This window comes from Dasypus novemcinctus, chromosome 2, assembly GCF_030445035.2.
Source record: "Dasypus novemcinctus isolate mDasNov1 chromosome 2, mDasNov1.1.hap2, whole genome shotgun sequence".
Classification (NCBI taxonomy): Eukaryota; Metazoa; Chordata; class Mammalia; order Cingulata; family Dasypodidae; genus Dasypus; species Dasypus novemcinctus.
The window spans coordinates 86,552,466-86,568,927 of record NC_080674.1 but is presented as its reverse complement, the minus strand read 5'-3'; the positions used below and the strand labels follow the sequence as shown (position 1 = coordinate 86,568,927).

The 16,462-nt window shown below is 34.6% G+C and overlaps 1 long non-coding RNA gene across 1 annotated transcript in view; it reads left to right on the top strand.

Annotated features, from left to right (window-relative positions):
• LOC131273270 (uncharacterized) overlaps nucleotides 1–8,782 on the top strand; it is a 78,618-nt gene extending 69,836 nt beyond the window's left edge. The window contains exon 3 of the long non-coding RNA XR_009180440.1: nucleotides 2,487–8,782. This is a non-coding gene — a long non-coding RNA (uncharacterized lncRNA). The remainder of the gene's footprint in view (nucleotides 1–2,486) is intronic.
• The last annotated feature ends 7,680 nt before the right edge of the window (nucleotides 8,783–16,462 follow it).

Below are 16,462 nucleotides of genomic sequence, written 5' to 3'. Positions count from 1 at the left end.
TCTCACTTATTTTACTTAGACTCTATTGGAGATCTGAATTCAGAACTCAAATTGTATGAATATTTGCATTTGGATTCAAATTATTACGGTTTCAAAATTTGTACTTATTTTAATGTGTGCTTACTCTGAAGGCTTTGGGTTCTGGGCATAGTCTGAGGTATTTTCCATATTAGAGTCACATTAAAAACTGTAATATCATTAAAACCTGAAATTCAAGTGTAAATGGTTTTAGGATAAAAACTAAGGGTATCTCTCTCAGTAGCTGCTTTTACTTGTATATTCTGAGGATTCATTATTTATTTACAAATTCTGTGCAGTTTGCACAGAGTTTTAATTGTTTATATTTGGATCTTCCTTTATGGTGTATGTTCTGTCACATTGTCAGAAATCCATAAATTGAAGTACAGACCATATGATTTTTATGTTTACTTATGATTCCAAAGTTCATTCATTTATTTACCAAAAATTAACTAAACTCCAAGAACATGCTAAACACTGTGTAAAGTACAGGAGATGAGAAAAGGGACATAAATTCTATAATTCTATATTTAGACTTCTAGTTTAGCTCTAACATAACAAACCTTGGAAGTCATCATTCTTGTTCTTAGAAGGAGATAAACCAGAACAAACTAAAAATCAACAATTTTTGTGGACCATCATAGCACTGAGGTTGCAGGACAAGTTGTCAGCCTGAGATCATGGATAAGATCTGCTTACTTGGAGCACAAACCAGTGGAGCCTTTAACTGGTAGGAATACTATTACATAACAATTTTTTAAATTGCTGGAGGTTGATTGTTGACTTCCATAAGAGTGAACACTATTGGGAACACAATTTTAAGGAGGCTCCCTATGTTTTCATGGGTTTTACCTTCAACAGTTCCGCAAAGTTCTCATGATGAAGCACCAAGAAAGATAATCTGTGCTTTTGGCAGAGGGAGGGGGGAGAGTAAATGTGAAAATTTCCCAGAATATTCTCCAAAACAAAGACGAATTTTCCAGGTGAAAAGACTACCAAAGCTTTCTCTGACCTGGGAGAAGGGCATCCCTTCCTCTCTTCCCTGCTACCCCCATCCCCTTATGCCCTTCTAGCCTGTCTGTCTCACCTGAGGAGTGGTGAAGATAACAAATGGTTGTGAAGTTTACATCCCAGGGATACATACTGAGATTTAATCACAAATTTATATAAAGTTTCCCCTCTCTGTACCTTTTTACCACCACAACAGCACTTCTGTGTAATAGCAGTGGATTGCAGCTGAAAGAGTAGGAAGACACAGACTCTCTGAGGAGACGTACTTAGAGATGTCCAAAGTAACAGGGGAGGAAAATAAGAATAACACTAGGGAATGTGAAGCCTCTGCGAAGATGAGTTTCAAGCATTTTACAGTGCCAGAAAGTAAGAAAGAGCTCAATAGGACACAAGAACCAATTGAAAGAGTTCCCAATAGTCAAAGCCAGAATCATTTGAGCAAACAAAAATATATAAAGTAGTACTGGATTATACAATAAAGTATAATATGAATATTCATGTGTCCATACCAATATAAATTAATCACTGACTAAATATTTTGGGAAGAAGAGACAAATCTCCTAGGCAGAATAATTCCAAATAATTTATGTAGATATTCTACACTGAAGGAGATGGAGAATAACTACCTATTTAAGTGTGGGATGTGTATAGCAACTTACTTCCAAAGGGAACAGTGTAGAAAAACGGTAAAAAAGCTGACTTTATGATGTAAAAGCATGATAAATACTACTTCAGCCAGATGATCGAGGTCAACATCAGCAATGCTAAGTAATGTTGATGGTATGCATCTTGATATGATATGAGAAAGACTTTTTATCTTGTGGTTTTTCTTCCAAAAATCCGTAACTTCAACACACACATCCCATTTGAGTGACAGTTTTCAAAATATATGACCAGTACTCCTCAAAATTGTCTAGGTCACCAAAAACAAGGAAAGTCTGAGAAACTATCACAGCCAAGAGAAGCTTAGAAACACAATGACTAAATGTAATGTGGTATCTTAGGTCCTGAACAGAAAAAGAGCAATGGGTAAAACTGAGGAAATCAGACTAAAGTATAGACTTTATTTTAAAATAGTGTATCAGTAATGGTTCATTAATTGTAACAAAAACACCATACCAAAATAAGTAGGTAATAAAAAGGGAAACTGAGCACAGGGTACATGGAACTCTCTGAAATGGCTCCTAAATTTTTAGGTAAAGCTGAGTCTTGTTTAAATAAAGGTTTATTTTTGAAAAAAGAAAAAAAGCTCACAATATAGAGTACCAAATATTTTACTTATACTAGGGAATGTTAACAGAGATTCTGGGTTATTTTTCAAAATCAGAAGCAGGTCTTGCACTTTAACCTGCAGAATTCTAAAATAGCATTCAGTATTAAGTGATTATTATGATAATAATGCAATATCTATTTTATTCTTAGATAAACTTGTGATAGACCATTTTCTCCTTTTGCAGATGTAGAAATTAAAGTTCTGGAGATGAAGCCACTTGTCCAAAATCATGGAGTTAAGAAGTGTCAGATTCAATTTGAACTCAATTCTGTCTAGTCCATAATCTGATCTATTTGACCACCCTAGTATTAATCCACTGCCATAGCTGTGAATCAAAACCACTTTTGGGAGATTTAGTACAGATGTAATAATTACCTAGACCTAAGTCAACTGAATGAAAGCTCTCAGAGATTGTGCTTGGGCTTGAGATAGTGAAAAACAAATCCAAACCAACAACACAGCAACAACTCAACAAGTGATTCTGCTATACATCAATAAGAACTTGATGCCTGAAATCTGAAGAGTCAGAGAGCTGGAGCATGTATGAGTAAAGTTACAATAAAGGGGATAGCCTGTCTAAACTCATAAAAGGGAGCATGGCATTTCAGGAAACTAAATATGGTTTAGAGTCTCTTGAGCATGGGCTGCCTTTGGAACCATGATGAAAATTAAATGTTGAAGTCAGCAAGGGTCAAAAAATAAGCAACAAGTAGATAAATTGGTATAAGGAAATAATGCCTTTGAAAGATTTCTAACAAAAGAATGACATCTGATGTGCATTTCAGAAAGAACCTTTGGTGATTGTTAGTGATTGAGAGATTAGTTCAGAAGTGTCAGTAGTAATCTAGTTAAGTGTTGATAAAGCATGAACAGAAGAAATAAATAGGCAGAGATGGATTTGAAGGATGTGGAGAAGAGAACTCAATAGTATTTGATTCTTAAGTGAATAAGAAGTGTCAGAAATTTACTCTTGTATAAATCCCAAGGTTTTAACTGGAAAATTGGATCAAGATTTTGTCTGATATAGGGAACAAGAAGGAGGAGTTGAGGATAAAATTATGAATTTAGTTTTTTGCATACTGATTTTGAGGTCCCTGGGGAAATCTCAAAAGTAGATATTCCCTAGATAAGCAGACTTTCAATGTTTCTCAGGAAGTTCCCTGGCTGGAAATATAGATTTGGGAGTTAAAATAATCGAGCTTGGTTTCAGGCAATAGACTAGAATTGTTGACTTCTATGGAAAGGAAATTGTTACGTTATTAGATCAGGAAACAGCTGAACTAGGAAGCTACTTTTACCACTGCTAACAATAAAACCACATTACCTCTGCATTGATTAAGGTGCTGTCACCATGATTACCAACTATAAAACCGTGCTATTTTAGCCACCACTCAGAGAAACCAAACAGATGCCTATTACCCAGCCTGCCTCTTAACTTATTGTGGTAGGGAGAATTATTATCTCCCACATTTGCCCATACTCTAATCCCCATAACCAGTGAATATGTTATCTTACATGGCAAAAGGATCTTTGCTATTAAGGGCAAGGACCTTGAGATGGGGAGAGTACCCTGGGTTATCCAGGTGGGCCCAATCTAATCACTGCAGTCCTTAAAAATAAAGAAAAATTTTCCAGCTGTGGTAGATCAGAGAGATGCAATGTGAAAAAGGTACTACCTGCCATTAATGGCTGTGAAGATGATGGAAAGGGTCCATGAACAAAGGAAGGCAGGTTGGTCTCTAGAAGCTGTTTCAAGAGGAAAAGGATTCTCTTCCAGATCATCCAGAAATTACACAGTCCTGCTGACACCTTGATTTTTCCCAATAAGACCCATGTTGGCCTTGCAATCCATAGAACTGTAATATAATAAATTCATGTTATTTTGGCCGCCAAATTTGTTGGTAATTTGTTGTGGTGGCAATATAAAACTAATACTTTCAGTCTGTTTTAGATCGTCTGTGTATACAACTATTTGATAGATCCCTAGTCACATTCATATATCTAGCTGCAAGAAATGTAGCATTTAACTTGTAATATCTACAATACAGGAAGGCTTACTAAATTAGAGTTCAAAAGATGCTGCAATTCCACTCCACAAGAGCATCAGAATGGTCATCACTCTAAAGTGATGGTTGGGACAGCATGGATACAAATTAAGATGGAACAGGAATTCACCCATAACTTTTCTTGAATCAAAGAAAGAAAGAGGAACATTGTTCAGAATAGCTCCCTGAGTAACAGTGATAAATCAAGGTGAACAGAGAACAGGGACACAATTTATGTTTTTAAAGAGAATCTTCAAGACAAATCTGAGAAGAGTATATGGCATGGAAGTCAAGAGAATAATGGTATTGAGGATGGTCAACTTGCCAAATGTGTCACCTGGCATAGAGAAACCAAGGAGGGTAAGATTCAGAAATGTTGAGAGCAACTTGTGTGGATGAGAACAGTTTCTGGAACCTGTAGAAACAGAAAAGAGATTGCAGTGAGTTGAGGGGTGAATGAGGCATAGGGATTAATTTTCCTTTTATTTCACAAATAATAACAAAAACTGATAATTGACTGTTTCTCTATGTCTTAGAGAATTTCAAAGCAAGTTATTCACTCTGCACATACCCGAACCTAAAGTTTAAACAATCCTAAGTAAGAAAACAAAATCCAAACAATGCAGGAGAGAGAAAAACTTTTATTCCCAACTTTTTCAGAAGGGTGGTATCTGATACAAGAAGAAAAGAAACAACCATAGACCAGGAGAATTTTCTAGGTAAAAATCAGCTTGAAAAATTTTGGTTTTCTTTTTTTCACTCAATTAAAGGGGGTCTCAAAAGTCACTTTGACACCAGCTGTAACAGGTATTTCGAAGATTTTCTTATAAGCAGATGGAGCAAGCATTTTGTAGAGCACAGAAGGAAGGAGAATTCATCACTTCATTATTGTCCTAATCATTGTAATAGAGAATGAGAAACAGAAATATCTAAAATGAAAAAAAAATGTAATTGATGGCACAGTGTAATCAGAAAGCCTATATATTTTAAGGGTGATCTTTGAGCAATGTCAGACAGTAAGGGGTGAGTATTTTGTAAATGACCAGCTTGTGGAAAATACTACCAATTTCCAACTAAGGTTCTAAACCATTTATCTGGGGCATGCAAAGGAGATGTCTAAAATATAAAAGAGTTTCATTGGAGACAACAAAGGGAATTTAGAGGAAGTTCCACCCTCCCTTGTCATCATGGAGGAGGGTGGCAAATTCTAATATCTGACTTCTGGTTTAATGAGAATAGCTTCAATAGGCTACTCCAGTGATTGTGCGCTTCACAAAAGAAAAAGGTTTAAATGTACTTCAGTCCCACTGAACAGTGACGCTAGCTCAAAACAATAAAGTAGACCTTCCTTTCCTGATTATAAGGAGACAAAAAAAGTTGAGCACAGCCCCTTCCTCACTTTCCCACTTCCAAACACTTCCAGACTTGAGCTGGGTGAGGGGAGAAACTTTATCTTTGAATAATTGAAAAACTTTATCTTTGAAGAATTTTGATTATTATACTGGACAGGAAATATTAATTGTAGAACCGAAACTTTTTTGTGACTAAAGTGACCTGACAACTTATATGAATAAGAAAGTATAGGAGCTAACTGGGGATTTTATCCCAGGGCAGGATAAATCTATCCCCACAGAGCAGATTTCAAAAACTGGTATGGGAGAAATCTATTTGCTTTATGATGGCACTGTATCAGCCCTGCTCTCTCAACATATTGCATATATATTAAGCTTTTCCCTTGCTTAAGAACAAATGTCACATTATCTGGAAAAAACACTTCATCTCTGATGTTCTTTCAGACTTTTCTCTTACTAACGTGTTTGTGTTGAATTTCTCAGGCTGCCTTTTTTCTTGAATAAACTGGCTTCTTATTTGCAACATCTTCTTTTTCAGTTTTTCTGATCCTTATTCATTGAGCTAGGTTTCTTATTTGCATAGCTCTTCAGCACCAAATATGCAATTGTAGAAGAGAAACACTTTTCATTGTGCTGAGGAATTTGTCAAACTAGCCAGCTCCCAATCTACAAGTGAAGCATAACTCAACTTGGCTGTCCCACATACATCTAATCCCAAGCATCAGTTTAGCAAAACTAATATGGGTAGCAAGAAACGCTGTACCTCAGGACAATGAACAACTTATATTTACTCACTTTACCTGGTCTCTTAATGCTTTTTACTAAATTCCTAAAGGGAAGGGCAACCTGGGACAGAATTGCTTAATTTTCTGTTTTATTAGATTTTATTTTATTTTCTGACCAGGAAGAAAAATAAAGGACTGCTCTGACCATGACTTTTTAAGTCATATGAAGATGTTTTTCCCAATAGAAGAAATTTCTTCCTTAAGCATTTTGTTACATACAGCATTGAACTGTCAAGATTTCCTCACCTAATAATATATTTTGTTCAGTTCACCTTTTACCTCTGTATTGGGAATGCACATTCAACTGCCTCACCAGCCAGGGCACACATACACAAAATGATGGTGTCACTTAAAATATACAATTTCACTTATACAGTGAATGCTAAGTAATAGATCAGCTGTTCTGCATTCTATTCATGCTCATAGAAATACTTCAGAATAGATACCATTTTCCTTATTTTTTTCTAAGAAAACTTGAGGCTTAGAGATGTTAAACAATAATATTTTCTATAGGAGATATGTTACTCTAATATGTCCTACAATTATTATTTTATAAATACATGCAATGCAATAGGAAACTTCTTATATTCTGTTATTCCTAGAATAGCATCTTTTTTTTTTTTTTGCTATAGTTGATACATTCCCAAATCATTCAAATCTCAGGCATTTCTACACGGATTATGTATAAAGCACGTCACAGATATTTGTTTGGGAATTTAGGCTAAAAAACACTAATGTACCATTTGAAATTGTGGTGATAGAACAAATATAAGATGAGTAATAGAAAATTGAATTAGAAAATAGATTATTTTTTCACTTTCATCTCTTATAATTTTAAAAATGCTTCTCCTAACCTTTTTTTTTATTCCCCACCCCCACCCCTGCGGCTTGCTTGCTGTCTGCTCTCTGTGTCCATTCACTCTGCGTTCTCTTGTGTGTCTGTATTTATTTTTATTTATTTCCCCCTTGTGGCTTGCTTATGGTCTGCTCTCCGTGTCCATTCACTGCTTGCTCTTCTCTATTTTTACTTTTTGTTGCACCACCTTGCTGAGTCGGCTCTCCATGGTGCTTGACACCAACACTCTCCACGGTGTGCGGGCGAGCCTGCCTTCACAAGGAGGCCCCAGGATGCGAACCCAGGACCTCCCATATGGTAGACGGGAGCCCAACTGACTGAGCCACAGCCGCTTCCCTTCCCCTTACCTTTTATTGATTCCTCAAATGGAGTCTTAAGGCTTCACATTTCTCTGTACTCTTGCAATATTCTAATACTTAGTATACAGACAAGTAAATACTTTAAGACAGTGACTCTCAAACTTTCTCTCCTGACATTTAAGAGTTCTGCAGTTCCCCTTTAAGGGCCTCCAAATGAGAGTAAAATGAGATCAGGAACAATCATGCTGGGCTCCAGTACCCATCCCAAACTTCTTTTAACCCTTACAGATCTACTTCCATCTGTGTTTTAATATTTTCTTTTAAGATTTAATTTTAAGAACTCTGAGGCTAAAATTACTCCAAGTAAAATTTTAATGCAAATAACTTCACCACTATTGTTTTAACAATCAGAAAGTATGAATTTACTCTACAGCTATCTTTTGAGTATCTTTGCTGCTAAGCACTTTGCTAAGCATTTGGGAAAATAAAGATATAGTTCAGATCAAGCCTTGATCTTCAAGACTGAAGGATAGTAGAAGAAATAAGAGTTGCATATAAGAAATTTCATCAGGAGATTTCTAATACTCTGAGAGAGAAAGAGAGAGAGAGGAAATGTGGATGAAGAACAGAGAAGAGTTGGATAGAGGAAGCAAAAAGAAAGAAATAATTTAAATAATTAAGTGCTGGTAATTTTGCCTGTGATGACATTCAGAAATGAGAAGGGGCCTTGAGACTGCAAGTTCACAGTCTGTCTCAGTCTCCCTGCCTTTTCCAAGGCTGAGCATCTTAATTTGCTACAGGTATTGGAAGTGTTTAGATGCAATATTTATTTTTCTAAGCCAAGTACCCCTAATATAGTAGATATTTAAGAATGAACAATCTATTTACTTTAGGAAGATTTAAAATTTTGAACATCAATCAGCAGACTTATTGACATGAAGCGTCAACTTATACATATGTAATTGTAATGGAATATAGATGGATATGTATGTGAAAAATTGTGTTGAAAATTATGTTTACACTATCCAATAGCAATTGGACATGTCCTATATGAGTATGGATATTCTTTTGTTAAAAATCTATGAAATGCTGGTCATTGTGTAGCAGATTCAAAAATAAAAGTGGGATTAATATGAAAATTAAGACACTGCTGTCCATTCTTGTTTTCACACATTTATTCTCTTTGCCATGATTTAACTCGGTTGGAACTAGGTCTTGAATCTACCTGGTTTGCTTCTGTTCTCAGAGTTGCCCGTTTCTAATCAGTGTTCCCACTGCTCTGCCTTCCAACAATAACTTTCTTCTTAGAATAGCATCTCTTGTCCACACTTCTAATCAACTCTTTCAAGCAACTAGAAGGAAAATAAAAGTGCTTTCTCATGGGCTTGCCTTTGCTTTTCATAGCACAGGCATATTCTGCAGCTGTGTAGACTCTGCTGTTTCTGATTAGTCACATCATTCCTAACTCTGGCCTACAATGATGACGTTATGACTCAACAGCACTGCGTTTTAGGTGTATATTTGAACATTTCTATAATAAAAGCACTTATCTGCATCTTTATAATAAAATGGAAATGCTCAAATATACAAAACATAAAGAAAATAGTGTAATGAACTCCCCATACATTGAGCACCTACTAGGTTCAGCATATATCAATATTTGTCAATCTTATTTAATCTAATTCCTACCATTTTGTTTCAGTATTTTAATGCAAGACTCTGACATCATATCATTCCTCCTATATATATAATACTTCACTAACAAATAAGGATTTCTTGTTTTAACTAACCATAACATCAATATTAGACTTAACAAAATTAACAGTAATTCCCTAACGCTAATTAATACCTGTGTCCAAATGTCCTTGATTATCTCAATTTTTTCTTTTACTTTCGTTTTGTTCAAATCCACATCACATCCACATATTGCATTTGTCCTTGAGTTTCTTTAAAATTGTAATGCCCACCAGTCTATTTTTCACAGCATTTATTTGTTAAAAACTAGCTCATTAGTCCTGTAGGCTCCTTCACATTCTGAACTTGGCAGAGTATTCTCATGTCTCCAGTTACAATGTTCTTTAGCCTCTACATTGTCTGTAAACTGATCATTAGATCTAGTGGCATTGTAATATTCAAACTGAATTTGTTTGGCAAAAGTGTTTTATAGGCACTACCTCATATCAGGAGATACATATGTCTGACTGTCCTATATTTATAGATGTTAAAATTGATCAGTGGGTTAGGTGTTGTCAATCTAATCTGTCCATTATAATTTCCATGAATTGCAAAGTTATTATTTTTACTACTATAATTTCATCTGCATTTGCTAACCATTTTTTAATAAATAAGAGCTTTCCCATATCAACTCCATTCCATAACTCTAAAGTATAGTCTGTATAAGAGAAGTAAAATAAATGCTTAGTTCTTTCCTGTTATGCATTAATCTTGGTTCATAACAACATTCATTTAATTATATAGTTGCTTATTTGTTTTACCCTGTAATAGCATTTCCAAGATTTCTAATTTTGGCAGTGAATATAATCTAGGGGTTCTTTGTTCATATTTTTTTCTTATGGTTATTGCACTTTGAACAAACTTTTATATTCAAAATCTCTTGCAATATGCCACTTTGATATATAATTAAATTAATTTTACTCAGTTTGTTTTCAACTTTTAGAGAATGGCTTAACTTTTATTCAGTTTATAGAATTAAGTGTTTCTGATTTCGTTATTTTTTTCTACAAGGTGAATAATTTCAAAAATTTCCCAAACAAAAATATTTTGACTCTTCCTTTAATATACAGGTGTGTATTCATATACCCTTGAATACGTAGGGATAAAAAAATATCAAATTCTATGAAAAGAGGATCAATAAATTCTTTGTTGATACTTTTAACAAAGTTCTAAAGTTGATATAGTGTATTAAAATGGATTACATGTTTGAATTCTCTTTTTCACATGGAAAAGATTAAAATGTATTTAAAAGAAGGCAGCCCTAGAACACTGCAGTCTTCAGGAAGAAGGCACCCTGTTGCTGATGCCATTATTTTGGACTTCTCCTAGCCTCAAAACTGTGAGCCAATAAATGTCCAGAGTTTAAGCCTATCTATTGTATGTTACTTGCTTTTTGCAACTAAGAATTTGCAACACAGGCCATTGTGGGCATTGCTGGCTGCTTAAATTTTTTGTATTTCTTTATAGTGTTGCATTTTGTTCTAGCACAGAGTTAAATTAGTCGAAATCAGTTTGGATCCTTTTGAGGACTGTTTTGTTAGGGTAAGTCCAGAGCAGCCATTAGTTTGGAGCTAATTTTGCTGCACTACAAGGGAGTAGTACCCTTCTGAGACCCATACAATATATTGTATATTGTTAGATTTTTTTTTTTTTTTTAACTGGGGTATGGGATTATGAACTATTCCCAGCCCTGTGTGACCTCTGGTAATTGTTCTATATACTCCTTCCTGGTGGTTTTTAACTCTGACCTTGGGTAGATTTCTCTCCCTCGTATGCAAATCATATGCAAATCAAGCCAAGGACTTGAGGGGACCTTTTTGTTGATCTCCAGAGTTCTCTCACTTTGCCACTCTCTTCTTCTTTGTACTCTAGCCTACAAATTTTATCTTCTCTATATCTTCAATTCAAAGAGACTACCGGGCTTTGTTTGGGTTCTCCTTGCCTACGTCGACATGGAAGCTGATGCTCTTGCAGGGTTTATCATGTGTGTGTTTCTTTTCCTTAGCTATCGTGGTCCTAGTCTGCCTGGTATCCAATGCCGGGAAGCCCTTGTTTTATATATTTTGTCTGGTTTTCTAGTTGTTTAATGTGGGAGGATAAATGTTTTGGAGCTGGAAAAAGTTCTTGTATTGTTTATTTTAACCATAATTATCTGATCTAGGAATTTAGTTTTAGCATATTTTCACATGGGTTTTGAAATCATTTTAGTAGAACTTGTGCTTATGATTTTCTGCCTACTAGATACAGCGTAAATAAATGACCACTGATTCTATAAATAGAGGCAAATCTTTAAAAATAGTGACACTTTTCATTTATTGATAGGACATCTTAAAGAAATGGTCAGTGCTAGCTTTATCACTACCTCATTTGTTACTGGATCGTGAGCTTCAAGAGGAAAGAGTTCATGATTTACTTCTGTCTCTATTACCATATCTATCATAGTGATTTTTTATAGACATTGGTTGAATCAAATTACCATAGTATTAAATAAATATTAAAAAATAAATAAATAAAGAAGAAGGAAAATATTCCCATAGTTCTACAATTTTCACCTATTGGGTACCACTGATAATTTCTAATTACAAGATAATTGTCTAAATACACAATGTAGACAATTAATTAGGACTCACAAACACAAACTAAACCAGAATTTAAGAAAAGAACAGTTGACTGGGTTGGTTGGCTTTAAAGGCCTGACAATTGCTAATCAAAATTAAAATAAGTCCTTGGATAAGGAAAACATTGATTTTGCTTTATTTTTTTTTAAACTTCCAACGAGTGAAGAAATTAATACTGTTAGAAAGGATATCTGTACAAACGACACATATGTCATTCTTTCCCTCTATCCAGTGTTCTTTTTGTCCCCACTCATTTTAATTGTCTGTATGAATTCATACCAATAGCTTCAAAGAAGCCTAGGTGTCCTTATAGGAATATTCACTATAAATACTTCCTGAATGTCACTTAGCACCTGTAAACAGAACTCACTATGCACTTTTTTTCATAATACCTACAGTAAGCTCAAATTGTCTGTAGCTGAATTAACATAACTGTTCATGAGTCATATGCATGATTGTTTTCTAAAGTAGCCCCAACTGAATGGACAGAGATAAGGAGCCAACCCATATTTTTGAGGATCTGTGCCATTCCTATCGGTAACCTACAAATGCAGATGATCATAAGCAAATATACATTAAAAATAGAACTCTATAGTACTAAAGATGTAATTAAAAAGGTGAGGTAGGAGTTACCTATGTTATAATTACAAAGGAAATAAGTACCAGATTTCTTATCTTGCAGAAATCATTAACTCTGGTACTGAGAAAAAAATTTTCACCGGAAAAAAAGTATAATTATAACTATAAAAATACATTAATATAAATAAATTAAATTATGCATATTAACACCGTAAGAGGTTAAACTTTGCTTTTTGAGCATTCAAGAATCTATGTCCCATATCCCTAAATTTAAGGGATTTTAATGATGAATCCTGACTACAAAAGATATCTAAAGATGTTTCTATTGTACGTGAAAACCGGATATTGGAAGGGAAAGAAGTGGTTTCACTTGGAGGAGATGCAATAGAAGGTGGTTTTCTCTCCCCACAATGACTCCTAGTCTTCCCTGGTTGTTGCTGCGTTAAGGACTGCAATAAACTATGGGGCATGGAGTGCACTGTCCTATGTAAATCACCCTATGCATACCATTTATGCCCTATAGGTAGAGGAGGATAGACTACAGAGCGGATAGATGCCTCTGCACCATTTATTCTATAAATCACTGTTTGATAAATTAAGTTAATCCTATACAGAAACGCTCAAATCATCTCTGTAATTACTAATTGTGTAAAAACACAATACATGTGGCCTTTATTGTTTCACTGAATATACGAAGACTGAAGCACATTGTTATCTACATAAAATGGAAAAGCCCTGTGCATTTTTAAAATCTAAGATTAGCGTTAGTTTGAAATGGTTTTGAAGTGATAAACTAACTTGCAAATTAAAAGTTACTGATAAGACCTACTCTCAAATATTTCCTCTCCTACATAATGGCATAAATAGTTTAGATATAAAAGCCATATTCCCATGGCTAGAATTTGAAATCTGTTGTTTGGCTAGGCTGAAATTCCTAATCACATCAAAATTAAAATTTAACTTTAACATTTTCCTTTAAACAGTGCACATGATTCAGTCAATTATAGAAAATGGAGAAGCTCTAAATTAAGGCCAGTGGATTAATAATTCTGATTTAGAGCAGAGGAATTTTTAGCCTGGCTAATTTTTCATACCTGCTCAGTTAACCTTAGAGTGCTTTAAAACAAAAGGCATCATGACAAGTGTCGTTTAAATTAAACAAATGCCATTTATCTGTCAAGGTACTGATTTATATCAACCACTCAAAGCCAAGATGACAGAATCAAATGAGGTGGACAAGCAGTGGACTACTGGAATTTAATTCTCTAACATTTCAGAAATCAAGCATAGTATAAAATGTGAAACTCATAATTTAATGAGCTCTTCCAGATCATCTAGATAAGCAGCACCAGGTTATCCACCCAATAGCTTTTGTGAAATGCATACTTTATATTCTACAGTGGCCCTTGTCACTGAGAAGCACCTTCTTCTGGGAGTGATGTCAATGATTTGTAGTTAAACACACTACCCCTCATTTTACATTCAAGGCATTTATTTTCAGAAATTAGAAAATACACATCATTATACCCACTTTCTGAATAACTTTCTATTCAGCAGCTGCAGTCTCCAATGATGATTTACCAATAAAAACATTTCAGTTCTAAACAGATACAAAATTTGAAAAGAAATTAACTTTAATACCATTAAAATTTATGAGAAAAAGTAATTGTTCCTACTTATCGTTCACACTCCTTAGACTGACAAGCATTATGCATTTTCAAATCATTATCTTTGCTTTTATAGTCAATAATTTATCTACCTTAGTGTAATATCCATTTCAATAATTTAAAGAATAAAGTCCACTAAATCAAAACCAGAATAGTGTTCTCTCAATAATCATTTTGTAGAGGACCCAACTATATTTTTATTTTTTTAGCATGAAATATAAGAACGAATTTTTGACATAAAACCATTTTGTCTTTGTCCAATAATATGAAATTGTCTCCAAATAATGTCTATTAAACTTTTGACACCACATAGCAAACCAATCAGTCGTCCCAGACTGAGACCTAGATGTGTGAATACATCTAATCAGCTAGCGGAGAAAGTAAAGCGGTAAAGCAGAAAAGAAGAAAGACTCCTGGGTTTGGTTTAAGCAAGTGAGGAACTCATCAGAAGAGAAAGTTGATTTTATCATCTCTCAGCGTTGTTACCAATAGGTGCTATAAATTTGAGTCTAAACCAGGAATTTGGATTTAATGAACTAAAAAATCATTCTTTCTCTCTCTTCAAATTTCTGTGGAATATTGACCACCAAAGGACGTTACAACTCAGAGTGAGTAAGTATGCTGCTGATAATGAACACAGCTTTAATCATGGTATTTCAACTGCTTCTAACTTCACTGTTAGGGACCCTGGGCACTGGCAGCATCAGGAGTGGCAGCCGTGGTCTCTGGATATCATAAAAAGTGGAAGTTTCAGAAGGTGTTGGGAACAATCTGCCACTGCATCGACAATATTTAAAGATAGGCACAGATTTTAATAAAGAGGAATATAAAACCCCATCCTTGTAGGTTACAGATTGAGTTCCCTTGGTTTACTTAAGAGAATTACTCACAGGAGAGCCTAAGACCTACCTGTGAAAAATTTCCATGAAAGTAGAGTCTCTAACAGGTCCATGAGGGTTATTAGTGATGTGGTTGATAAACCTTTTACCCTCAGACTAGGGTAAACTAGGAAGCATCAATTAGTCCACAAGAAATAAATTGTGGTTTTTTAAATTTATTTATTTGTAGAAGATAGCACATTAAAATTAACTGAAATTGCTTTTTAAGTCCTCTTAGTATCTTACTTAAATGACGAATCTTGAGTCTAATCTTCTAGAAGAAATATTTTACTAAGAATCTGAGCAACAATGTACATATTGTAAAATATTCAAATGCCTTTTCTTCAGATTTCTACTAATACATATCAGTAAACAGTGTCAGTATTCATATATATCAGCATTAAATAGCTAACCATTATTAAATAGGTAAATAATGTTGCTTCTCCACAATTACTGGGAATCACAATATTTGTAAATAAATTTTTTAAAAATTGCTTTGTGTTTTGCTGTGATGTTGAGGGGAAATCACAGAATTTGAATTTGAATGCTTAATTGGGAATAGATTTAAATATTAATGTATATACATATAGAAAGAATTTTATAAATATCTTGATACTAGGGGCAAAAAAAGATACATTCTTTCAAAATAATGGCTCCTTCTTCAACTACCTAGTTCAGAGCATTATCTTCAAATGATACCTATTTCATAAATATGTTATCTTGAGAGGATGGCATATTTTTCTATTTTACCTAATTTTGTTTATAGATTACTTTATTTAGTTGGCAGATTTTAAAGGTAAATTCCAGGGAAATACAATAGGAAATAACTAGATTTTGATAGATTAGAGCAGGGGGAGTTGTAGAAGGTGTTAGAGGTTTGCAATAATTAACAAGCTGTAGTTCAGTTTCTCCTAATACACATTGGGAAAAGGTGAATCCCCTTCCCTGTGTCTGAGGGCATGGCAATTCCCACAGGTTAAACAAAGAAACCACATAGAGACAGGAGTAGGGGGATAGAGGTCTTCACCATCTGCATAGCAGAAGGAGATAGAGATCTTTACTACCTCTACCTGCATATCAGAGGGTGATAGAAACCTTCTCTATTTACATATCAAAGGGAGATAAACCTTTTAATCACTACAGATCAAAAGAAACATCTGCTCCTGCAGCATTCCAAGAAACCATAACTCCCTAATCCACTATTCTCTAGTCATAATCAGGGAAAATTTTCACCTCTAGGGCTTCCTATTGGTCTCTGTACCTCACCTGGACCCTCAACCTTCCTCCCACTAACTATCATTTCCCTACCTAGGAATGTACTGTATAAACTCAAATTCCCCCCTTCCA